General features: G+C 39.0%; 2 long non-coding RNA genes across 2 annotated transcripts; one reads left to right on the top strand and one right to left on the bottom strand.

The window, feature by feature from the left end:
- The first annotated feature begins 1,070 nt into the window (after positions 1 to 1,070).
- LOC115338640 lies at positions 1,071 to 19,454 on the top strand. Its single transcript, XR_003922475.2, has 3 exons — positions 1,071 to 2,440; positions 4,343 to 4,396; positions 18,320 to 19,454. It is a non-coding gene; the product is annotated as an uncharacterized LOC115338640 (long non-coding RNA).
- Positions 9,465 to 24,789, bottom strand: LOC115338642. Its single transcript, XR_003922476.2, has 3 exons — positions 24,689 to 24,789; positions 17,786 to 17,856; positions 9,465 to 9,716 (listed from the first exon to the last, which is right to left on the bottom strand). It is a non-coding gene; the product is annotated as an uncharacterized LOC115338642 (long non-coding RNA).
- Between the last annotated feature and the right edge of the window lie 1,193 nt (positions 24,790 to 25,982).

Below are 25,982 nucleotides of genomic sequence, written 5' to 3' on the forward strand. Positions count from 1 at the left end.
TTTGATGTCTACAGCGCGGTTCTACTGGGACTAGCAATGGCAGAAACTAGATAGAAAATGTGGTATAGAATTAGATGAGGTAATATGCCTTAGCTTTATAGCAGTATATCCTTTTCTGTAACCCCTGCAGAAGATGATACCTATTTATTTTCTGCTGTTACCCTTGCCTGACAAAGCAGAAACACCTAACTTAGCACTGCAGGGCAATCCTAAATGGTGCAAGGCTTCATTTTGAGCTTTGGAAATGAGTCCATACATTTAAATTGTCAGAGGAAAATTGTGCCAATACATCTACAACAATAAACACTTGAGAAGAAACTCTACTAGTCCCTTTATATTCTAAATCTGATAGAGGTGTCACAGACAAGTGGAAAGCCCATTTCCCACATTGCTTGGCCAGCGCATCTGTGAAGTGACTTGGAAATAGCACCTTTGAATGTATTTTAGTATTCTTTGTTCTCTCTGCAGAGGCTGCCAGCTAGTCTACAAGTAATGACAGCTGAGGACACTACAGTTTTGATATTTTTGCCTGTCTCTACAAACAAAAGTAATTGTGCATTGATTTGTTCATATTTTGCTATGTCAAATTTGTAAAAAGTCATGAAATTGTAATGGAGCGGAGACATCACCTTCATTATTTACCTACAAGCAGTTGCTGCCTTAGGTAAACAAGGCTTTTTGTTCCTTCTGTTTTGTTCTAGATGGTCTTAGGCTGGAACGTTGCAATACAGGATGAAACCACAGAACCCTTGTTTTCTGTTAAGAAATCACTTCCATGAATAGATGAGACTCATGCCCTCAAGGTCACTATTTTGGCAAAGAATGTTTTAAAGGAAATATGTGAGAAATTATGCTTATTCTAGAAGAAATGACAGGAAATGTGTAACTTTATTATATATCTTAAATACTGACATTTAAAGAACATAATATTTTAAAATGAGACTTTAGGAATATCCTGGACTGGAAGAGAAGTTAACTATAGGTTTGGAAGAAACAAAAAGCAAAGAAATTTGAACTACTAAAGTAGCAAGAGACGAGAGAAGGCAAAACTAAGAATACCTCTGGCAGCACTCCGTGTGCAGATTTCACGGGGCGTAAGGCCTTCTGAACATACCTTCTGGAAGGCAGCTGAAGGTCCTGTCACTTTCCAGCATTTGTGCTTTTGCTCAGAGATACTACAGAGCAGTCAAGAATTTCCTTCAAGACAGCCGCTGAGCCAATTTGTCCTCTTTGTCTGGTGCTGAAAATGTTGTTATATCTAGTCTGTACTGCCCTGGTTTGGTAGTACATTTTTGACTTCTGAACTAGATTTTTCAGTCTGCAGTCTAATCACTTTAGCAGAGTTTATTTTCTGAAACTGGCATCTTTATGCCTCTTTTGGGCAGCAGATTTTTTCACTTCCTAGAGTCTGAAACTGCTCTCAGAGCTTCCTTCAAGTGTCCCTGGCAGTGAAAGCATAAGGATTAATTTATGAATTTTTGACTAATATTAAATACTCAACTTTATAGGAAATATTTCAAGTATGTGAAAATACTTCTCTCTGACAGACTATATGAAAAATATTTATATCCTTTTCCTAACCTTTGTGTACTTGTCAGTTTGCCACATGATCACCTAAGGACTGGCCATTTGTGAATTTCTGGAAAGACTCTAACATGTCACAGTTGTTGCTGAAAACAAATCACCGTATAGCATTTATAGTGCTGCTTTATTTTTTAAATAATATGTTAGTCTCATATTAAAATTATTCAATCATTATTACAGTAATCTAGATAATCTATTATTGTCTTTTTGTTAGCTTTATATGTAGTGTATTTTTTATATACATGTATGCATGTTTATGTGTGTGTGCGCAAATGTGTATTTTTATCTTTATATCTGTATAAGTAATACAATTATATTTACCATCTCTCCTTATGATAAAACTCAAAGTGCATTACAAACTATAGATCCTCTCCTTTTCTGCTGAAATCACTGCCTCACTAAAATGTTTAACAACTAAATTGTTTAACAGTGTTTATAGAAGTGGAGTAAGTCAGAGAAAACAGTTTTGAGAACACCACAACATTATACTTACAACACTGTCAGATAACACATATCTTTTATACAGCATGTGAATGCATATGCACTTCACATCTTACTGCAATGCAAATCATTTGGCAATACTACGTCTGTGGAGCAGATATGTCCAAGGAAGTTCTCGGAGATTCTTCTTTCCTTTGGGACAACATTATTTATGATCTATGGTTCATGTACATTTACTTCCAAGATTCTGCTTTATAATTCCTTCAGAGGTTGTTCTTAGTGCTTCTGTCAGATATTGACATCAATTCTGTGCATACTGGGGAGGCAAGAAATTGGAACTGCAATCTGCTGTTGTCCCTGAAAGGAGAATTTTGCCTCAAGAGAAGAACTTGTCAGTGCCAGTGAAGGAGAACAGGTATTGTGAAATAATATAAATTGTACTTACAGCTATTCTTTCATAGTTAGAATGTAATTTAAGCTGAAAGCAATGGTCAGAATTACTAGAAGCTTTTCTCTGCATCCATCAGCCAGGGACAGACTCATTCCATGCAGGCAGCTTTCTCTGTTTTATTTGCTTTATCCAGGAGTGTACGAAAGAGGTATTCTTTAACCTTTGCCAGGTTGCATCTTGCAGCCTGATTTATGAATGGAGTAATTTTTCTCCAAGTCAATTCACTTGTACAAAGGCAGTGCATCCACAAAATCAGTGGAATTATTATTGTTAGAAATGCCCCTCTACTATGGCTACCTGCAATAGAGAAAAGATAGGTCAGTTCCAAGTCGTCCTTGAAATAAAGCTTAATGCTACCCCAGTCCCTTGTGTTATGTCTTCACTGAGTGCAAATAAGCTTTATCAGATGATCTTGGCCAAAATGCAAGAGAAATTCTTTTACAGAATATGCTAGCTGTAACAGCTTTGCTGAAGTGACTGGCTGAAAATAATGAAGGGTTTTTTCTAATTAGAAGCATTTTAAAAAAAAAAGTATAAAATTAAAAAATGAAGATTCTTGGTCACACTAGACAGTTTACTTATGTCTACCAAGGTACAATCATACAATGTACAAAGATTTATCTGTGTGCATCTGTGTAAATTCAAGAACACAAATCCACAACCAGTTCTCATAAGACTCCTTTCTGCTAAGCCATGCATCACCCTCTCTAGACCATTTCTTGCCAACACTAGATAGGCATTCAGCTTTCATTCTGCTTGCAAGTTTATTGCATGCTTATTATTGGCCAGACTTGGGTCCCTAGGTGATTCTGCTCTCCCTAGGTGAGTCTCTTTGTAAAAATTAGTCACCGTGACACTTGAGCTGTGTAGTAAAAAACACCCACTGGGCAACAATCTCTTTCCCTACTGCCTCCTTGAGAATTCAGCATTGGTGTGAATCCATCTGAGAAGCCATGGTAATGGAAATGTTAACAGAAACCAGACAGCAGTGTTTAGAGTGCTGTTATGAAATTTAGCTTCTGTTCGCACAGTTCTCAGAAAAAACAAAACTTCCAGTTGCTGAAACTGCAGTCTGAAGGGGGTGAATGTTTACCAGATTCTTTGTTGCCAGCCAAAGAATCCACAGAAAGCATATTCCATCATATGTTTACATAGCAAATGACATCCGCGTACAAATGCTGCTTTTATCAGTTGAACTCCACTGGAGACACTCATCTGAAAAGGCTTGAACTAAAGCATATTGAAGTCAGTGGAAATTTTCACATGGACTGCAGCAGGCTTTCTTTCATTCAAGGTTCTAGCTCCACCTTTACCAGTTACGTTAAAGAAGTAACTCCATAAGCTATAAGCTTGGAGCAGATTGCGATCTGTGCCAGACTCAGCTTTCTGATATGATTATCCATTATCATGCTGCAGTAATAAAATGGTGAATATTGCACATTTTCTGTTGATAAAATCTTATGACTGCATTCACTGTAGAATAAGCCTATGCATATTTCAACTACTCCATAGAGATGAAGGGTCCTCTTAATATACACCAATTGTCCTGCTTAGAAAGGATGGTTTGATTGGGCTTCAAAGAACATATGGATTATTAACCACGTGACAATGTCTTTCATAAAGATATATTTTTTTGAGCTCTACTGTACAAGGGCAAGCAATGTAAATGGTTAGGGTATGGCCTGCAGTTCAGCTCCTGTGTCTCTTCTGTATTTTCTGGAGTCTGGTTTGGGATGGCAATCTGAACAAGGAAATTACTTCAACTGATAGTGAAAAGCAGCCTCTGTACAGTCTTGTGCTGAGTTCCTGTGATGTGTATTTCTTGCCTTTCTCTGCAGTGATCCTGGACGTTGGTTTTTTTTCCAGTTGGAGCCATGAGTATTTTACTACATGAAGATGACAAAAGCCAACTTTCCATTAGTGAGTACTTTATTATTAAATGGGTTTGCCAAGGACTGACATTATAAGTAAGTCAACAAATCATAGAATCATAGAATGGTTTGGGTTGGAAGGGACCTTCAAAGACCATCTAGTCCCAGCCCCCTACCATGGACAGGGACATCTTTCACTAGACCAGGTTGCTCAAAGCCCCATCCAGCCTGGCCTTGAACACTTCCAGGGATGGGGCATCCACAAGTTCTCTGGGCAACCTGTTCCAGTGTATGTAATACATATCCTTCTCTCTGATGACTGAATGGGTAAACAGACATTGCTTGGATACTAAGATCAATAAATCTGTGGCAGTGCAGACTTCAGGGGAAGTCAGCAGAAAGTGCTGAGAGCTGTTGGCTGACCCAAGTGGTTAGTGGTGTTACTGGGCTACCATCTGTTCACTGATCCTTTTATTCAAACTTTCTCACTGTGTCTCTCCATAGGAAATTCTCACCTTCGTGCATGTATGAAATGACATGTCAGGGCAATGCATAAAGAAATGTAGGTTCATATCCAAAGGACTGGATTAGGGAAGACTAAGGAGGGCAATGGAAAATGCTTCTCTTTTCCTAAGAATTTGTGATATTCTTAAAGGTTTTTTTTCATTGTTGAAGGTTAGCAAAAGTCTGTGGTGAGAACTTTTGAAAATAAAAAACCATATCCTTTTGCAGCTACCTCAAGTCAAAGGATGTGTTTCATTTAAACAGCTTATCTTTTGAATATATGAGTAATTCAAATTCAGACAAAGTATAACATAGTCACAGAGTGTTTCTATCTATAAAATTGTTCTAAATCCTTGTAGGTATAAAAGACAGACATAGAACATGACTTCAGTAAAACAGTCTGCTAACAGGCTACTTGGGGCTGAACTTTGCTCACAGCATACTCTAGGGAACATGATGACACACAGTGACCTTAGACACAGAAAAACATAGAATACATTTTTTTCAAAACAAGAAATAGTGGTAGCTCTGCTGTCAGTTTCTATAAATCTGGGAACAGAAGCTGTGAACCAGCCTTCTGTCAAAACAATCTTCTAATAAGCCACAAAGTGCATGTTTTTTGTTACTCCATTTTAAATACTCACTTAACTTTTTAGCCTACCAAACTTGACACAGTACTTGGACTTTCTGTAGGCCTCCATTTTCTGTGCCATATCATTTTTCTTCAAACCATGAACATTAAATTATAAATCTAAGCTTCTACCTCACAGCTTAGGTAAAATTAAGGATAGACCTGAATCAAAAACCTGGGATCATACTCCCCTGAAACTGAAATCTTGAAGTAAAACCAGATCCAATTTTATAAGATGGCTTTCTTTTTCCTTAATTTAGGTTTATGAGTTTTGTCACTGATCAAGCACAGGGTGGAATGTCAGTTCAGATATTTCAGTCAGGTTCCCCTAGTTAGTTTCAGAGAGTTGTCTTATAAATGTCTAATTCATGTCTTTTGCACCCAGAGACCAGTTTAGATAGGAGATTGCTCCCTAAAAAAGCTGTTGGGGAAACAAAACACATTGTGTAACAGGATTAGGATCACTTTGAATGTCTGAGCTGTTAGTTAGTGGTTACTTAAAAATAACCTTGTGGACTTGTAATTGAAAATTTTGGTTTTATTTTTAACAGTAGGGGTTGCTGTAGGAAAAGAGAACAAAGCACACAAAGCAAAATGAATTCACAGGAACAGCACATTAGTGAAGCGAAAGGGCAGCCAGAATGCTTTGCTTAGAACTATTTTTAAAAGTATTGATTGCTCTTTTTGTGATTTAAAATCTGAGATTATGGCCTTTTCCCAGTTAGTTCTGATTAATTGCTTGTTGAAAATAATTAGAAAATTTTGCATTTTCATTTTTTTGTCTGATTACAAAATTACCAGTAAGAATGAAACCTTCCTCCTCTCACTAAAATTTATGTTGATACTCTGTCTGCATGAAAACTGAATCACAGACATACATGCACTTCTTCTGAACTGGCTGGTATTTCAACCTGATGATGTAGGCAGATCAGAACAAAGGATAGGATTTATATTAAATATTTATACTGTGCTGCTTACCCTTGTGTCTAGATAGCACATACTGCTGGCAAAGCTCAGAAAGTGCCTTTAGGTACCCGTTTGGCACGCTGAGTTGGTAGCTAGATATGGCAGGATGATGCCAGCACTTTCCAATATGCTGATATCATTTATTCATTTGTGTTGCAGTAGTTCCAGACCCTGATCAGAGAGAACTCAGTGTGCATATACTGTAGGCACAGCAAAAAGTGATGTCTGTCCTCTAAGCCTCTGCCCTTGATATTGAGGTACTGAGATAAACACTGCAGCGCCTGAGAAGCAGCATAGCACAGGGGAAAAATAAGCACGTTTATTAGATTTGGGATTTAAGAGCAAGTGGCTAGGAGACTGTGGTGGAAGCAGCTATTGTTGGACAAGGAGGGGAGAGAAGACACAGTCGTGCTAGTGCCAAGTGTCACCTGGTGCAAGAGCATGCTCCACTTCAGCCAGTGCTAACGGTGGGAGGACAGCCCCTCTTTTAATCTGGGCTTTTACTTTCAAGTTTTTTCCTTCCCTCAATTAAATTATAGTTCAGAACTTCAGAAGAGAAAACCTGTTGCCTTCTGATGTTTGGCAGGTTTGGGTGAAGGATATGTGGTGTCAAACAGGTCTGGAGAGGAGCGCTGTGTGAGTGAGCACAAGCTGACAACCTGCTGAAAGCCCAGGGGCTAGGGTTTCCTTGTACATTGTGCTCAGTTTATAGTGTATTCCAGCTGTCTGCTAAGAGGGAAGGACAGAGAGCTTCTTCATTCTCATTCTGTCTGCGGAGGTATATAGAAGTCAGGATTTCAGCTGTTATTTCTTACCTAACAACATTGTGATACTATCAGCACTGAGAGCTCTTGGTTTGCTAAGCATAAATAATTCACTGCAATATGAAAGCTTTATAGAAAAAGCAATGATTTGAAGTGAACCAAGATGCCTTATAAGGACATAATTGGAAGCACCAGAGCCTCAGCCTGCTCCCAGATCAGAGTACTGGATCCATCTGACTGCCAAACTGGAGCAATGACTCAGTAAAGCTACAGATTCCAAGGATTTCATCAAGCTAATAAAAAGTTAGGAATATAGCAGAAAGATGCCTTCTTTGATATATCTAATTGGAGATTTAAGCAGTGATATCTGCTGAGGAGTAGTCAGAGGTGATGAAGTGAAAATTGCAACATAGTTACAAGTCATTTGAAGGTCTCTTTTTATGGCATAAGATATTTTACTATGCTGAGAAGTTACTGATATAAGGTCATTTTGTACTGTTCCTACAAAAGGCAAAAAGGTTTGAGCTATGCTTAAAACTGTATAAAGTTTATATATGTGGTGTTCAGGGTCCAAAATAAGTGAGTGAATGAATAAATTCATTGTTGTATGGGAATACTTCCCAGTTGTCCCTAAACCATGCTATTCAAATTTAGAGAAGTGAGAGGGTAAGCATGGTTTAATTACTAATGCCTTTCTTCATGTTTTTGGTGCTATTAAGGTATGAGGTATTGTCCTCAGAAGAAGTTACAATAAATATTTACTAGGAACAGATTAAAAAAAATATAATTTATTGGAAAGCAAAAGAGGGCCAAGTCCCAACCCAGGGAGCAAACAGAAACAGCACTGGCAGATTAGCAATGAAACATCTCATCAGTTAAATTTGTAATAATATTGATAGCAGAAAGGATCAACAAGTATTGCAATACTAATAAATATTTTAGCCAAAGGGTTAAAGATGTGATGGGGGCTTGTGAATGGTGTTGAATTCTTACTCTAACTTTTCATGGGTCTGTTCTTTCAGGGGTACCTTGGCACCCACATGGTAGAAGAAATGACATTTTTTCTCCTTTATATCTTTAGGGTATGCAACCTCCACATATCTCGTGCTCCTTACAGCACCCTGAGACTGCCACTAATTCCACACATGCAGCAGCATCATCCTACCTTGCACTCTGCTGAGGGCAGGAGCACCTCTAGCTGATGTGCAGAGCAGAGCTGCCTCTTGCTTCTCATCCTTTTTGCTCAGGCAGCACTAGGAGACCTGATGAAGCAGAAACATAATATAGAAAGGGGTGGAAAACTAGCATCACAGGTCAATTGTTAGCATTAGCACATCATGGTTTTGATTTGATTTTGCATACCCTTAGATACTACTGCATTATCTGTACATTATACCCCACAACATCTGCAACCATAAAAAGCATGTAGATAGAATAAGAGGGAATCTTATTGTGAGTTAGGACACGTAAGAATTGTTTTCAAATGAAGGAACAGGATTTTTTTTTTCTGTTTACTGAAGTCATGCAGCTCTGATACTATTCTAAATTTTGGCTATGTGTAAAAGAATGTAGTATGGCATAGTCTGACAGAGCTGAGATACTGACTGCCAGCCTACAGTGAAGTTCCTTGTTCCAGTGAGTTTCTTCTGGTATATTTTGAAATACTGCATATGGAAACCAATGTTTTGTACTTATTAACAGCTGTTACACATCAGCCTTTGCTTACGGCTTGATTTTTTCAACAATGCAGTGAGACTGTGCCCCTATTGATAGGGTCAAACTTCAGGTCATTCTCAAGTTCAGCTAAATCCTTTATATCACATCCGCCTTGGTTGAGAACTAGGAAATACTGCTGGATGCTGCAGTATGAGGTGCCTCCTGCCATCATTGGCTCTACTAAGCCAGGTTCTTCTGCAATAAGTTTGGAACTCAGCCATGAGCCACCAGATTTGATCACAGGCAATTTACCACAACAGTCACAGAGTCCCTTGCTCCTGGCTCTTGGCTTCTAGACTTTGTATATTTTCAGTTTGCTGTACGTCTGAAAATAGACCATACCTGGAAGGGAACACAAGACAGAAATGTATATCAGAAAGACTCAGTTTTGCATAATGTAGGATAAATTAGAGTACATTCCCATGCTATGCTTGATTTTAGAAGCATAATGTGGACACCTGTGCTGGGGGCTGCAAGATATATTTGAATAGGTTGATCAAGGTTTTACTCCAGTATCTGCTATAATCTTTTGAGTAAATCCTGTAATTAGTTTTCATGTAAAATCATACACAAGTATATACATAATACATTTTACTCACTATCTTGAAAGATGTAACTCCCTGCAAGGAGCAGGGGGTTGGACTTGATGATGCTTATGGGTCCCTTCTAACTTGAAATATTCTATGATTCTGTGACTCTAATTTTCTGGAGTCCAAAGGAGCTGTGTTTGAAAACAATTCTGAGGTCCAGGTTGTGAAAAGCATTTGTTTGCCTTGTTTTCTTCAGGCCTAATAAAATGGGAGAAGCAATATATTTATACATTCATATAGACATAAAAGTTGAAGGTGCCCTGCTCTTTGGCAAAGTGTGGTATATCTTGCTGTCTTCCTTGGCAGCTACTGTCAATTTTCCAGCATGGTGATACACTATGGAAGAGTCTTGAGTGGGTGGGAGGAGTGACGAGTGTGCTTGGGGAGTATAAGGTGTAAAGTGGCTGGATTGTATTAAGAAAAAAGGGAGCAAATCAGTGGGGAGACCAGAGGCTGCAACAAGTCATGCTATTCTTGTAAAGAGAAGATGAAGGGAGCAGAGAGGTAATATCAGACCTCAGCAGATTCAGACTCAGCTCTGTGCCAGAGAAGGTCTGCATGAGACGGTAAGGAAAAAGTCTGTCAGGACTGTTGTTTCTTCTGCTTTCCTCCTTGCCCCCTCAAGAAGTCTTCATTGCAGCTGGGCTTGATGATGTGGGCCTGGTAGGCAGTACTGAGCTATTGTTTCTGCCACTGCAGTCCCCAAGACAAATATTTAAGCAGGAAGAATGCAAAGGAAATGGATAACCTCCTCCTTGCTATGCATCGCTTCTTATGAGCTGTCCCTCCGTCAAGAGACAGATCTCGCTGTTTGGGAGTCCTTATTGCTGGTGCTGTCCATACATGTTGTTAAAGAAACCCTTCTCCCTTTCCAAAACTAGCAGTGGAAGTTAAAAAGGCAGTGAGAGAAGAGGAAGAATAAAAAGATGTGCTCAGATTCCCACAACAGACCAAAGATAAAGCAGAGAATATCTTGCTTTTTTCCAAGGCTCTGTATACTGTTGACTCACAAATTCTCTCAAATGCCTCCTTTCAAGCAGTAGTAAAACCTAAAAAGAAGTAAAACTACTGAGAGATTGAAAGATTAACTTTACAACAGTGCTCAGATCCCATTATGAATGGTACTATATAAGAATATAAAGAGCCTAAACCTTTTTCCCACACTGATAATAGCAGTTCATGAATTTGAAAGAACAGTTTTTTGTTAATTTACTTACTTGACCCTGTACCCAGTAAGAGAAATTCACAAGTATTTAAAGTTCTTTCATACAAGGATTGAATTCCTTGGAAATTAAATGATATAAAAATATGAAAACAGTCTGCAGTTGAATCATTCTTATTTTTTTTAATATAGGTCTATTCAGCAAATTGGCTACCAGTTGAGGGCAATGGTTTCCATACTATGATTTGTGGTGTATTTAAAACAGATGGAAGCATCTCAAAGCCTGCTTTGTCCGAAGCCAAGAACATTTTTTCGCCAAGAAGTCTGAACTTGTTGCCACATAAACAAAATGAGTGATTTAACTTAGTGTCTACATATTTTGGATTGGCAAAGACTGCTGAAAAAAAGCAAAGCCAAAGAGCAGACTCTATGAAAATAGGAAAAGAGAGAGAAAGAGAGAGATACACACACGTGTGTATCACACACAAAACCACACATATCCTGGCAGCTGTTCAACCTGAATTGTTTGTGTTGTGAGACTCTAAGCAAGTAGTAGGGTGTTTTGGTCCATCTGGAAAATTTCTTACACTTTTTATTCCATGAGTTTAGGCACCAGTCTAAATATTGAAGAAAGCGTATTTGGATGCTTTCTATTGGCTAGCCCTAATAATAAAATTAAGCCTTACATTTTCTTCAAGTTTGTTTATGATGTACAGATTCAGTGAGACGCTTGCCAAAAATTCAAATGTGTTCTAGAACTCTAAAATGTAGAAAGACAAGGAGAGTAGAGAATAATCTGAACACCTGTATAGGTGTATATTTGTGTAGAAGGGGCTAGAGATGCTTAAAAAAGAGTGTCTTTATGGTAAGTTTATTATCATGCTCTTATTGTGTATGCCATAGAGGCCATTTTCATTTTAGACTAAGACTCATGCACTGAGCTGTTTGGTCTTGAATTTTACCCACATGGTTTTGTTATAGAAAGTATCACTGGTTATTTTCAAATCTGCAGTTTCTGGAGACACTGAAGTTCTGTCCTGGAAGTGGTCACGGATGTGAAATGAGCATGGGAGCAGACACAGAAAGTTGTGCATAAGTCTGACTCTGTCATTGATGTCCTTTGGTGTTCTTGGGGTTGCTGACTGTATAGGTGTAATTTGCCACTGTTGTGTCTTTACCTGGGGTAGAGTGGCTAAAGTGTACATTGGACTGTTTGGTTAAATGTCTTCTAACTTTGCTTAATTGTTCCTCCAGCAAAATTGATGATGGTGACATTAAATGAGAAATCATTACAAAAAAGGTCAGGCACGGCATCAGGAACAAACTGGTGCCTTTTGTGAGATTTCAAAGCCTGTATGTGAGGAATACAAGATTCAAGAACTGACTGGACAGGAAAGTGAGTTCCAAATCTCATTGACAAAACATAATAAATTTCTAATTTAAAAAAAGCTAGGACGGTCCAGGAGTGCTGCTGCTTGGTTGTACTATATTCTTAACTGCAGAATTATTTTTTACTATATATCCCACAATTTGAGAACTATGGGGCACACAATGAGCAGTACATTTGTGAACAAGCAAAAATGTTTTTTCAGAGAATAAGTAATTAAATCATGGAACTTATTAATACTTCCGAAGCACAACTATTCTAGATCCAGAAAAAGGATAGACAAATTAATTTCTGATAGCAGATATTAAACAGTGCAAAAACTCTAGTCAGGTCAGCAAAGGCAAGTCCAATTTAGGCATCTTAATCAGACATGGAATAGCATTTGTCTGCAGTGAGAACATGGTGGAAGATGATTCAGAACTGATTTACTCATGGTGAACTTGATTCAGGCGTCAAGACGACCTATCAGAGAGAAAGCTCTATGCTTGGTTTTGATAAGAAACAGAACCGTTAATGGCACCATGAGTAGTAATTGAAATTGTATTGCTGATGAGATTTTAGAGGAACGTGACAAATGGTCTCCAGTACAGGATCTGACAGGATCTGGCTGACCTCTCTAAGAGGCATCTGTAAGAGACAGCAGCTACAAAGGCACTGTGAAAGAGATCCAGGACTTCCTGCCACACATTAAGCTGGTGATGGACATGTGCCCAAGCAGCATTTTGATTGTGTTGGGGTCAGATGCAGGTGCACATCCCATCATTCACAGCCCTGGATTTCCTTCAGAATTAAACCTAGATGTGCAACAGAGAAAAGCTTCATTTCAGTCTGGACAGGTATGTGATTTGGACAGATGGGGAAGTGATATCCTGAGATACATGGCAGAGTGCCATTGCTCTGCATTTTAGATAGCCTATGAGAGGCAGAAATTGGAAGAAATAAAGCAGTTATCTGGGCAATGAAATCTTGCAACTGAGAAACCTCTGTCTAAGAAAAAACTAAATGGGGCACGTATCTGGCACAACACCAATTATATATTTAAATTTTTTGTCACAGTTATCAAGACTTCCTGTCAGGACCATTTGTGATTGCTATATGTAGCAAATTCTGCACCTAGATATTTTCATGGATCTCTTACATGACTGAGATGCATTTTCTGAGTGGATGGGGATGTTGAGAAGTAGTCATTATTGTCCCACAGGTCTTCCACTATTTCATACTTTACTCCCAGTAGTCCAGGAAATCACCACAGACAGAGAAGACAAACTCAGACTGTGGGGTACAGATTTTTTGTCTTCATACGACCCTTCCTTTTCTCTGCTAGCATTTTATTAGCAAAAACAGGCCAGATTTTTCTTTTGTGTAACTCTGTTAAAGTCCGTGAACTCAGGAATGTGGACTTGTGTGACTATGCACTTTTTTGAAATGTGCCAGATTATTAGAAAACAATCTTTGAATGTTGTGGAATGAAAAAGAGCTGTCAAAACTTCTGGGATTTTCATTTTGTTTGCCAAAAAGCATTCAACAAACATACATTTGTAGAAAATGTTGTGTCTTTCTCAGTAATGTATTTTCTTCTAAAGTCTAGTATAATGAAACATATGCCAATAGATAATCAAGCACAAGGGCAATTTAAATGTGACTTCATGATTGAGAAAAATGTGGCACTTCACGTCCAAACCAAACAGTTGAGGAAGCACGACATGAGCTCTAAACTCACATTTAAAAACTACTGTGCAGGGTTTTTTATATTTTAATTCTGGCTCAATTTCAATAAAATGTATAATACATACTTAGAAGGACAGTAATTTCATTTTATTGAAATCTATTATTTTATTAAAGGCATTTGCTCAAAACTGTAGTAAAATTTACAGCTCATTTAATGGATATGAAGGTAATAAATTCTTCAGAATACACCAAAGCTTCAAAGAGTTATGCCAGTACTTTCTGCAGAGAGGAGACGGGATGGAATAGGGACATATCACAACTTTATTCCTCATCTCTGTATTTCTGATGTTCAAAATGATACTTTTAAAGTAGCTGCATATGAAGCCGGCATATGAAGCCTTGTGTTTCAGGCTCCATTCTGTTTACATTAGGTGCTCTGCTTGTAGATTTCTGCCATATCTAATTTTAAAAGTGCTTTACTAATACTATATTTAAAATCAAAACCAAAACCAGGAGCCTTTTAAGGATTCTGTTGCTTTGTGCTCCTTGTTGGATTTTTGTGGTTAGAGAACCACATTTTTGTTTCAAATCCAGCAGCTGTTATGAGAAAAAAGTAATGATGGGGGAAAAGCTTGCTCAGTGACGATTCCTAGCGTATATGAAATGGAAGAAATGTTGCTTATAGTGAAAAATGGCTTCCCTGATTCTAGGCTTTACATGTGAAGTAAAAATGAGAATTTGTAATCTGGAAGAAGCTAAACTACTACAGTAAAGATTTTAACACTGCATCATAGGAGAAGTGCAGAATTTCAAACGGTTTAACTCTGTGTAGGTGGTCCATGCTCATAAATTGTCTGTTTTAATTTTGACGTAGGTCTCAAAGACGTGTCAGAGATCCCTGAATAGCAGTAAAGCCAGAGTCTAAGATTGCAGCCAACTTAGTGAAAGGTGGAGGCAGGCAGTGAAGCAGATCATCTTATTAGCTACTGAGCCTTGGCACCTGGTGGTTTTCCTTGCATTGGTGCCAGTCCATCTTTAGGATTAAAAACATAGGCCTTTTGTAAGACTAATGATTTTTTAACTAACCACTTACTGGTCATTAAAAAATGTGATACTGAACCAGAGGTGGCCCAATGCTTCTCAGCAATGTAGAAAACCGTGAATTTTTCTGTCTCAGGGGAGGGTCCTACCACAGGGAAAGGTGGGGACAGACAACCAGGAAGCCAGGTAAGGACCGTGGAGAGTAGGGATTGCTGCTCCCACTGCCATGGGAAGGATGGTCTGAAAGCTGCTGTGTGGAGGGACCTCTCCACACCACAGAATGACCTTATGCCAAACCCACGCTGGTTCGGAAGCAGCCAGACTGGTTTTCCAGACCTCAGGTGTGGGCAAAGGAAGCAACCAGGCCACGGTTATTGCTATCACCCCAGAGTTTGCTGCCTTAGAAAACGTTCTGCTTTGCCTGAGCCTACAGCAAGCCTGTATTGACCTGATACAGTCAGTTATCAAGTGGATGAAATCTGCATTATTTCTTTAATAGCTTCTCAGCTCTCCACTCGCTGATTACACAGTATTTCCTGTAGCAAGCTTACTTTCATATCAGATTCTCCTTGAACATACCTATGTGTCAGAATTCTACCTGTTTTCAGAAACAACTACTTTCCTGCAGGCCAAAAATGATCAAAGGGCAGATGATTCTCTGACAGGTGACATATATTCTTAATAGTTGCTCCTGCAGATAAAGGATTTCATCTGCATGGACAGGGGACTGAATTTTTACCAACACGAAAAATCACCCCGTGAAAAATTGAAACATATGGATGCCCAATGCATTGGATACATTAATAATAACAAACATTTTGTGAAGTTTACATTTGCCTGTGTATTCTGGTTGTATGTGTGCAAAGAGAATCTGTGGTTGATTATGTAGTTGAGATCCAGGAATTTCTGCTGCTTCTTATTTTAAGCTTGAAACACTGTCTTTCTCTGTGGTTTGGATAAGTAATTTTTTAATTTTTCTGCGTCTTTTTCTAGTTTCACAATATGTCAATCACTCATGAGGCTGTGGCTAGGATTTGCCAATGTCGGTAAAGAGTTTTAAAAATAAAGCCTAATATAATTGCTAAATTTTAGTGTCACAGAGTGTACCAGTTAGAGATTGGTTTTGTATTTTGTGCTGGATGGCATTGTTCATGTTCATGGGTAATTACCTCTGTTCTTCTCTCACAATACCATTTTTGCTGGATTATTCACTGAACAGCAACTCTTCTGAGACTGAAAGAGTCCACCAGCTCAGTTGAAATGGTAGTACTGGAACCATTGTAGAGAATGTCAGGCAATGAAAAATCCTTGAAGGAGGATTTCTCACCAAGGTCTAAGGTCTACAAAGCTTTATATTGAACACTGGGACCTCCAGGCCAGAAAATGCATGTTGTACAGCGAGAGGCCATGGACAACCATTGAGTGGACACAGAGGCATCTCTAAGGCAAATGCTCAACATTCAGCCGGGACCAGCATGCTCTCTGTGCTCTTCCTACACTACATTCTGTGCTGTGCATCTGTGCCTAATAGTATTTAATTTACTGCAACTTCACTTTGCAGTTATTTGGGTCTGTGGGTCTAGCATTTCAGATAACACACTGGTAAAGCCTATTCTGAGAAGGGTTATAAGAAGTCGTGCTAACGCCAGAACGCCTGGAAGAGTAACTGGCTATGTAAGAGAATGGAGTATTCTGGCTTGAACAGTCATAACTCTCTGTGCTGAAAACTAAGAAAGATACACAGAATCCTTCTTTCTTCACAAATTCCTTCTTCATGTGTGTGCTCATTTTGCAGATCACATTTTCAGAATTGCAAATTGCTTGGAGAGAGAGTACTTGGTAGAAGTTTATCTTTCAAGTATGTATTGAAATATATGCTTTTCAAGTGCTAACAAATGTGTCCTTTTCTGAAACCATACCTACTGTACTTTATCGAACACAAATTTCAAAAATAGACATTGCAAAATTATATTTTTAACTAATTGAGATTTCTGGGTGAATAAAGAGAGCTCAGCTGAGTCTTAAAAGATGTCTAGGATCCTTAACTGTAATAAGTGCTAACTGAAAAATGCTCTCTTGATTATACTTCTGGGGATTTTTGTGTCTCGTCTAGAATGTTGACTCTCAAAAATGTCTGGTTTATTTTTAGACCTTTAGCATGAGAAAGCTAGATGGCTTAATTTCACTGTAATATTTCAACTCAGCACAAGCTTGAGAAGTCTTGATTTTCCTTCCATCTCTATGTTGCCTCCAGTTATGAAAGTACAAAAGGAAGTAGCATCAGATGATCTATGCATGTTCTTTGAATCCTAGCAGTTTGTGTTGGCAGTTGTCAGACAGTATGTGGCAAGCCCCAAATCACTTAACAAATGTAAAGCTTTCAAGCAGGTAAACTGAATCAGTTTTACTGGGCAGAGAAGCATGCCATGCAAACCTGTTTTGAATTACAGATTTTCATATCTAAGACACTTGTCTTCCAACACTTGAGAGGTAAGCCTGGTTGGCTATACTGTCTATTAGCCTTGGTGGTCCATAGTATAATTTTGTAAACACAAAGTTAGAGTCTGCATGGTCTCTGAAAAGGGGTCGTTTTCATTTACCAAGTTTCTAAATACTAGGGCTCAGAAGAGAACCCCAGGAGAAAAGGAGTCACCCTATGTTCAAGGAGAGATGGATATCATTTGGAAGTCATTTGCTCGCTGAAGAGATAGGAGGGAGAAAACATCTGTTGACCGTTGGGAGGCTTGCCAAGCAAAACAGGACTTGTGGTTGATAGTTAGGACATGCTAACAAATCCAAGGAAAGTAATAATTGTGTATAGAAGCATACAAGAGACATACTACACATAGTTTTCAAAGGATGACCTTCAATCTAACACAGCTGGAATTTTTCTGTGATCCAAATTATACCTGAAGGCTGGTTATCTACCTTTGCTTTGCATGAAGAAAGAAAATAGAGGCTAAACCAGTTTTTCTTAAATATTTTATATATGCAGAGAAGAAAACTCACTTTGTCAGCTGTTCCTCAACCTTCCAGATAATTTGGAAGACTTATTTGTACTAGAATTAGGAGAGAAAAACCTGTGAGTCAGAAAAAGATACACACTTGTATTTTAGATATTAAAATATGGCTTTATGACAATCTGTGATCAAGACTGAAGTCTTTCCTAACCTGTCAGTTTTCTTTTCCTGAACTTTGAAAGTAAAGATCCTGGCATATATTAATTTAGAAATTTTATTCTGGAATGCTCCTGTGCCTTCCCTGTCGTAAGTGACACTTTAACTCTGGTCCCCTCATGCAAGCCTTGATGGCTATATTCTGTGGATGCACAATTGTTAACTCATTTGGTCCTATTTGAAATTGCTGTGACAGACTCCAGTTTAGGCCCTGCTTTTATTTGCCCTCTTCATTTTCAGAAGATGAATTAACTTGTGGAGCAAGATGCCTTTGACAAGAAAAAGCATATGGTAAGATTTTCTGTAGCTGGTGATACTGTTATGAAGCAATTGTGCTTAGATTTGATTTTTTTTTTTTTTTTGACAGGTGAATCAAGTATCCTAAAATATCAGAAGCTTTTCATCTCCATCATTGTAACAACATAGGTGACCAAGTAACCATCCATAGATGGGACTTCGTGACAGCTTTGCAGAGTTCATTTCTGCACTTCTAGACTTCCCAGAAAGCCCAGAAGGGAATAACTCTGAAATGAGCCAGTGAACCTCCTGTGTCAGACTATGAATTGTTCTGAATATATATCCTGGTCTAAATGACATGTGGCATCGCAGAAGCAGCTTTTTCACAATTAAGCAAAGCTGCCAGAACACGGAATGGTAACTATAGCTCCAAACACGTACAGCAGGGCATTGGCCCCTGCCTGTCTCATGAACAGTCCTCCCTGTGGCCATGATGAAGTCAGCCTTTGCACTGTGATTGTGGGCTGTTGGTCTTGAATCCATAATATTTTGTCTGCAACATTCTTAATTTTGAGCAAGATTCTTAATTATTGCCAGCTATAAGGTTGGACTTTTGCTGCTTTGACTGCCCATTCAGTTTAGCCAAAAAAAGTTATCAGATGTTAAAAGCCTCTCCTGGGGTAAATTCTTCACCAGCGGTCATAACAGAAAAGGAATATTTCCAGGAACTAACGACATTACAATCTCACAGGCAATTCATTTTCCTCATGAATGTGGAAAAGACAAAAGCAATGGGAATGGAGAGAAAGGACGATAAAGTCAAGAGACAGACTCTTCATCTACCAAGTTGTGAAATTGGGCAGGTTTTTCTGAGAGAAGGTGAAATCAAGATTATTTGTGTATATAGTGTCCATACATGTACTCCTCCTACCCATCCACTGTTGTCTGCATGAATTAAAGTCTGAGGAATGAAAGAAATGCTTCAAATCTCCCTGACGATGTCTTAATAATTGCCGGAAGTGTGATAAGTTCCTTTGTCTTTCAGGAAATGACTCAGGACTGGAGCTAGTTTTAATATTTGGATAGATCTTTTGGTCAAATAAGGCTAAGTGACCTATTCCTTCACCCTATTGTTCCACTCTCTTATGGGCAATTACCACAGAAGATTACAACATGGCTACAATTACTGTTAGCTGCTTAGTTAAATGGAGTTAATTTAAAATAAAGACAGTGCTTATGTCCAAAAAATTAAAGAAAAAGGAATGTTGGTGAGGTATTGTGAAACAATTTAGAACCCGTTTCTCAAATTCTTTTATTTTTTGGTTGTGGGTTTTTTTTTTCTTTCTTCATAGAATATTACTCAGAGTACTCCAAGGATTTTTGTCTCTTAAAATATCCCCAGGTTGCAATATATTGAGGTAGGGAAAAATAATCAGCATGAAATGTAAGTATTAAAACGAATTAAACAAACTGGATGGAACCCCCAGTGCTGGGTAATATAACAACAGAACCTCAGAGCTAGGAAATGGGCAGCTGGCACATCTCCTTAACCATATCTGTCTGGCCATCTCATCAGTAGAAACCTCTTTCTTGCTTTATTTCAACACTCCACCTGTGGTCCCAGATGGTATCAGGAAATGCAGAAGCAAAAGAAAAATGAAAGCAGCAGAGACTGTTAAATAGACCAATGTGTCTGTTTAAGGATTTATGATAGACTGGGTCTCCAAAAGGCAGAATGAGTCTCTCATAACTTTCCATGAAATCTTAAAAAAAGATAGTGAACAAAAGGAAATGAAATATAATTTCCCCTGAGCTTTAATACTGTTAAGATTTATTACAAATCAGCGACAGCTGAGAAATATGGCTTTAGTTCCTTGATGGTATTCCTTAATTCCTGTATCTTCTGGAACTCTCTAGTATTGGTAATGCTAAAGCCTGTATAAGAAATAAACTTCCTAACTAACTGGAAGGAATTTTGATGAGTTAAGCCTTCCTACTTTCACTTCAGAGGTCTTCTGAAAGTCTTCACTTCTTTATCTATAAGATATAAATATGCTTTTAATGGACCCACTGCTATTTAATGTCTTGTGAAGATTGTGGCCAAACGGAAAGCTTAGGGAAACTCCACATTTTACAATGTGGAGACTGTGAATATTTTAATTTCAGGATTACTATTCCATCCTGGTAAGGGGGTATGTAGATCTCCTGCACATCAGGGTCCATGGAGGACCTAATTATGTCCCCAGCTTTAGTCAAGGAGATTGCTAAAAACAGATCCTATGAAAGAATACTGCCACAGAAATACATGGACAGGCTGGGAACCGCCTCAAAGAGGCTTTACGTGTGAGATCAAAGGGACAAGGTGGGGATTCAGGCCAGCAAGCATTACAGGGATGAAGGTGGATCTAATTTTCCCTGTTTCTGCAGAAAAGAAGTGATTGTCCTGAAGACAAGGAGCCAGGAACAAATGAATCCCAGGTTGGACAGAGACCTAAGACTGATTCCATGATCCTCTGGATTTCAAGGAATGACTGTGAACTCTTTGTTACCCCTGAGAAAGGTGGGAACTTGAATCACCCCGAGTCATTTGAGTGGCCTCTCATTTCCATTTGGTGTCAGTTAGAAGGAATCTTTTGAGAAAAAAACCCATCACTTAATTTTTATATGTCTCTTCAAACATACATGATTTTATATAACTACTAAGTTTTACTGTTGTTATTTTCATTTCTTCAGGATGAAACTCTTACCAAATGGTTTGCTTGCAAAACTTGTCATTAAATATAGCAGCACGAATAGCTATGGATAAGAGACCTTTGTGGTGTTTTGGGTTTGCAGATTCTCTAGAACTTTTTCTGCATTTCATAATCCTTTAAACTGGCGAAATGTGCCAAGTCTTTTCCCCCTTAATTTAATTTTCTTGCTCAGCCAGTGTATTTGTAACTGGGTGGAATCATGTGTTATTTAAATAATGACTCCTGTCTGAAAGTAATTTCTGCCCTGTTTGTGGAAGAACTGTGCACACAAAAACAAAACCTGTGGCAGCTTAGGATTTCTGTTTGAAATCCTGAATGGAATAAAGTGAGTGGAAATAAAGCCTCAAAATATTGTGTGTTGTAACTCCTTGTTCTGTTCTAAACATAGAACTCTGAATTATTAAGGGGTCAAAGTTCTGGCACAAATAGTTTTCTCCTTCATTTTAATAATTGCCTGTGTTAGCCAGACATGGTGACAATGAACTTTGATCCTTACAGTGGTATTTATAAATCTCCAAGTTGCATCTGGGTTGATATCAGTCAAATAATTTCAGGACTGGTTAATATAAGTTGTTTCTTGCTAGATCTACATAGTTCTATTATAAGTATATAAAAATTTGAATGCATTTTGTGTTGTCTCTTATGAAGGAGATTTGGAGTGTTAGAAACCTAGAAATTAACCTTACAGTTGCCTTCATATCAACAGTACATTAGAAAAGCACCAAATTAATTTGGCAATGAGAACAGAATACACCAAATAGCATGCAATCCCTGGCTCCAACATGTTTTATTTAAATATTTGCAGTAAACTATTTCTTCATAATAGATTTTATATTACATTTAAATATAAATTATATATAAATATATACATGCATATATCAGAATGCTGGAAAAAGTCATGTTTATATAGACTTCTATAATTTTGCCTGGAACATTTTTCTTCTTTCTTCCTGTCCAGGTTTAGAACTATCTCTGAAGTATTATCAAAGTGATAAAGGAAATGGCTAAAATTCCACTAAAGCAAGGTAAATATTGTTTTTAAACATTGGATTAGAGTAAATCTAATCCAGCCTGCACAGTTAGGGATTCAGCGCTCTCCACAGCACTACCTCAATTCCCAGAAAGAATGATTGTAAGCAGAAATATAATATTCTGCCAGGAAATCACTAGTTCCGAGTTGTTAGATTCCAGCCCTGGTTGAGACTGAGGCAAGGAGACGGCACAGGAATCATTCAAAGTTCTTCGGAAGTGTGGCTTGACATTTTTTAAATAGTCTGCTTCTAAAGGTAATGGAGATGATGGACTGCAGCAACTGAACTGCAGGTGCAGAGACACCCTCCTGTAAACTGTGATTATTTCTTCTTTTCCTATTGAAAGGATAAGCTCAGCATGAGCACAAGTATTTCATTCTGTTCTCTAATGCTCAGACTTGAAGCATTAGTACCTTTTGCAGTCTGAAATAGCCATATGTATTTTTGCATGAATCCCTGCGTGGGGGATGCAAAATGTATGTTCTCTTTGCATGGAGTCCACAAAATTTCAATCTTCACTAAACAACTACAGCCTCAATCAGAATCTTGGACCAAAAAGCCTCTAAGGTTACCGAAGTTGCTATTTGATGCCATACTCTCCTGTGCTAAGGAGCTTTACAATACCCGTTAAGAGGATCCTATTGTCTACATGTGTGAAGTAGATAATTCAAACCTGAAAACAAATAGTCTGCTGTGTATTGGTTATGAAAATTGTTTTTTTTTTTTTTTATCAAGGGAATACTGGTATTTTATTTTCTTTTTCTTTTAGTTAAGGAACATCTTTTGGAAAAAGTATCTGTTTAGTGAAGGCCAAGAAAAACATTCTGTAACGTTCTTTTGTCACATGGGACCTGTAGTTCAGGTATTTCATGTTCCTCTTACCTTCTCTCAGTTGTGTTTCCCAGCCAGACATCTACCCCTTTTATTTTTCAGCATAAATACTTACCAATTACTCTTGGGGCAGTTCTACTAGTTACATTTAACTGTTCTTGTTAACAGATCAAATTCTGTACTGGTCAGCCTTAACTAGAATATTAAATACCACTGAAAGGCTGCTTACATAGATTATAATAAATTTATTTCAGTCCAGTTGGAAGTGGACAGCTATTGTCTAGAATAAAACCCCATAATGTTTCCTACCAAAGCAAACATTTGTATTGCTAGTTTTAGCAGGGGTAAAGGACTGCATCAGCTATGGATAAATAATGAAGTTCCTTTCTATGCTATAACTATATAGGAAAGAAAAACTTTCCCCCCCCCGTCCATAACAATCCAGTTATTGATGCAACCATGCTCTGGTGTTTAGGTAACTCCAGATAATGCTATCAGGGAGCGAGCAGCGTCCTATTAATGTTCACTCTTTCCTGTTGAATAAGTATCCCTGAAACTGCTCTAATGATCATTACATTTACACAAATCAGAAGGATCTTAAATAGTATTTACTTTGGCAAGTGTCCTTCATTTCAGGCTTGTCAAGAGATTTGCCATTGTTGACGGCAACCTCCAGGCAAGTCTGTGCCACTGTTTAGCCGATCTGATTAATATCTTAAAATGGGTCATTGAGAGGTTTTGACGGAATTTGCAATTCAGTCCTTCTGGTAGACTGAAATGTAAGTCTTGGAGTGTAAATAACAAGTGTGTGAATTCACGCAGTAAATTCACAAAGAAGATACTTTCAAAAACCCAAGTAAACCAGAAATACACATTTCCATAATTTCCTTTTCTTCCCAGTGTTTAGTTCATGGGCTCCACTCACATTTCAGGTCACAGTAACCATCAATTGGAAAAATGATAAAATAGTCACACAGATATAGTAGAAATAGAGTATCTTTCTGACTGATGTCCACTCTACATTTTTTCACTGGAATCTTTATCAGAAATTGTGGATTTAGCAGAGGTAAAATATTTTGCAGAAATGCTAATTTCTGTGAACACTAATTTCAAAAAACACTGGAAAAAAGCATAGCTATAATTGTCATGTTGATCCACTAAGTTTTTAGTAAGAATAACAGCTGGATAAACATTTTTTCTAAAGTTAATAATATATTATTAGAGGTATGAGATGCATCTCCAACGTAATCTTCATGAAATAATCATGTTTTTTCCCTCAGTAATAAAATTCATGCTAAAATATTTGGGCTTGCCAGTCAAAGCAACAGAAAATAAAATAAGGAGCCTACAGAAAAACACAAGACTATTTCGTTTTTCTTGGATCTTGTGGAAGGATATTACTTTTTAAATTGCAGCTCTGCTACCTCATCTGTCAGGTTAATTTCACCAATGTTTTCCATCTCCTTCTGTTGAAAACCATTAAAATGATTATATTTAATATGAAGCCTCATCTCAGTACACTGTTTATTTAAGACAATTGATGCGAATGAAGGAATTTGGGTCTCTTTTTCAAAGGTTCCAGTATTTTCACTGTCCAGATATAGCCTTCCTAAAGTGGCCTGTTAGTTTATTTTGGTTAACGTCATAAATCCTTTTAAAAATTTGCTTTAGGGCTTGTTCATAAAACTGGATTAAACGCTGTGGGTTGATACTGTCTGTTTATTCTCATTCCATGCTCATTTAGTGTAGGATGCTGCCTGCCCACTATCTCCGCCTTGCTGAAGTGGACGGTGTTACGAACGAGAATTTATTTCCCATAATCGTTCTGCTTGTCTGGTCCCTTTATCAAGATCAAGATTAACAACAACAACATCAACAAACTACCTGAATTTGAATACTGGCAGTCGCCCCGGATGTTTTGCTGAACCGATCGATGACTGAGTGAAAAACAGTGCCGCTCTGACCGTCACTGAAGTGCAAGAGTTTGGATTATTATTCGCCCGGGTTGGGTTTGATCTGATAAATACGCAATGGCAAACCTTGTATCCCATTAGGCAGATTTGCTGGTATGGAAGAAGCAGAAGCAGACGATCTAGACCGTGTGCGTGTGTTTGAGTGCTTTTAGTACTAGAATTTCATTTTCTGCGGCCAGTGCGCTTACCGGCAGATTAGGAGACCAGAGACCAACACTTGCCTTTGTCTCTGAGCTGCAGTGACACCGGCCTGACCCCTTCGAGGCCCCTTAGCGTCCCCGTTGCTCCAGAGGCAGTAATGTTTCGCCGGCCGATATCGCCTCTCCGCCCTTACAAACTCGAGGGGCACGGCCGCGTGGCCCGAGGGGCAGCTCTGGCGGTACCGCTTACGTATCGGAAGGACGGCAGCGCGCTCTGGCGCAGCGATGAACCTTTTAATACCGCAGGGGCATCCTCACCTCTCATTTGCAACACTTTCACCCTTCGTTTGAGGAGAAAATGGCGTATTCCCACCTTTCCACCCACTGGTAGTCTTCGCTTACGACTCCCGCCTCCCCTGAAGGCCCAAGCGGCTGCCAGCCCCCGCCTCGCCCGCCTCCTGCGTTTCCACCTCCCGCGCGCGCGGTGGGCGCTGCCGCGGCGGGACAGCAGAGGGCGCCCGCGCACCGCCGCTGCACGCGCCGGGCAGGCCGCCGGGAGAGGCCCGTCTGGGCGGCGGGTTCCGGTTGCGCAAGGGCCCGACCCCGTCTTCGGCCGATCCGCCGGTGAAAACCCGTCCGAGGTAGCTCGCGGCGTCGATAAATTAGAGATGAGTGGTGTAAGGCGAGTTTCAAACACCTTGCCTTCCGCTTTGCCGTCCGAGTAGCGAATGGGAACCACCTGAAGGAAATCTCCTTGTGGTGACCCGCCCGCGCAGCAGGGTGTACCCCTCACGAGCAGCATTTCCCGCGCTCCCGGGTGCGTAGCCCTCACCGTGCACCTCCCTCTGCTAGCGCTGTTTCTGGTACGTCTCCTCTCCAAACTGTTACCTGAATCTGCCACCTCCCGGCCAACTTGGCTGGTGAAAGCTTTTCAGGTCTTAACTCCTGATACAGTAATTTGCAAATCTTTGAAGTGTCAGTTTCAAAAGGCGGGACAAAAAAATGCCCTGTCTCTGCGCAGGAAGATCCAGGTACAGCGGTGGTTCTGCGAGGCTACGGGTATTT

The sequence above is a fragment of the Aquila chrysaetos genome, chromosome 2, assembly GCF_900496995.4.
Source record: "Aquila chrysaetos chrysaetos chromosome 2, bAquChr1.4, whole genome shotgun sequence".
NCBI lineage: Eukaryota > Metazoa > Chordata > Aves > Accipitriformes > Accipitridae > Aquila > Aquila chrysaetos.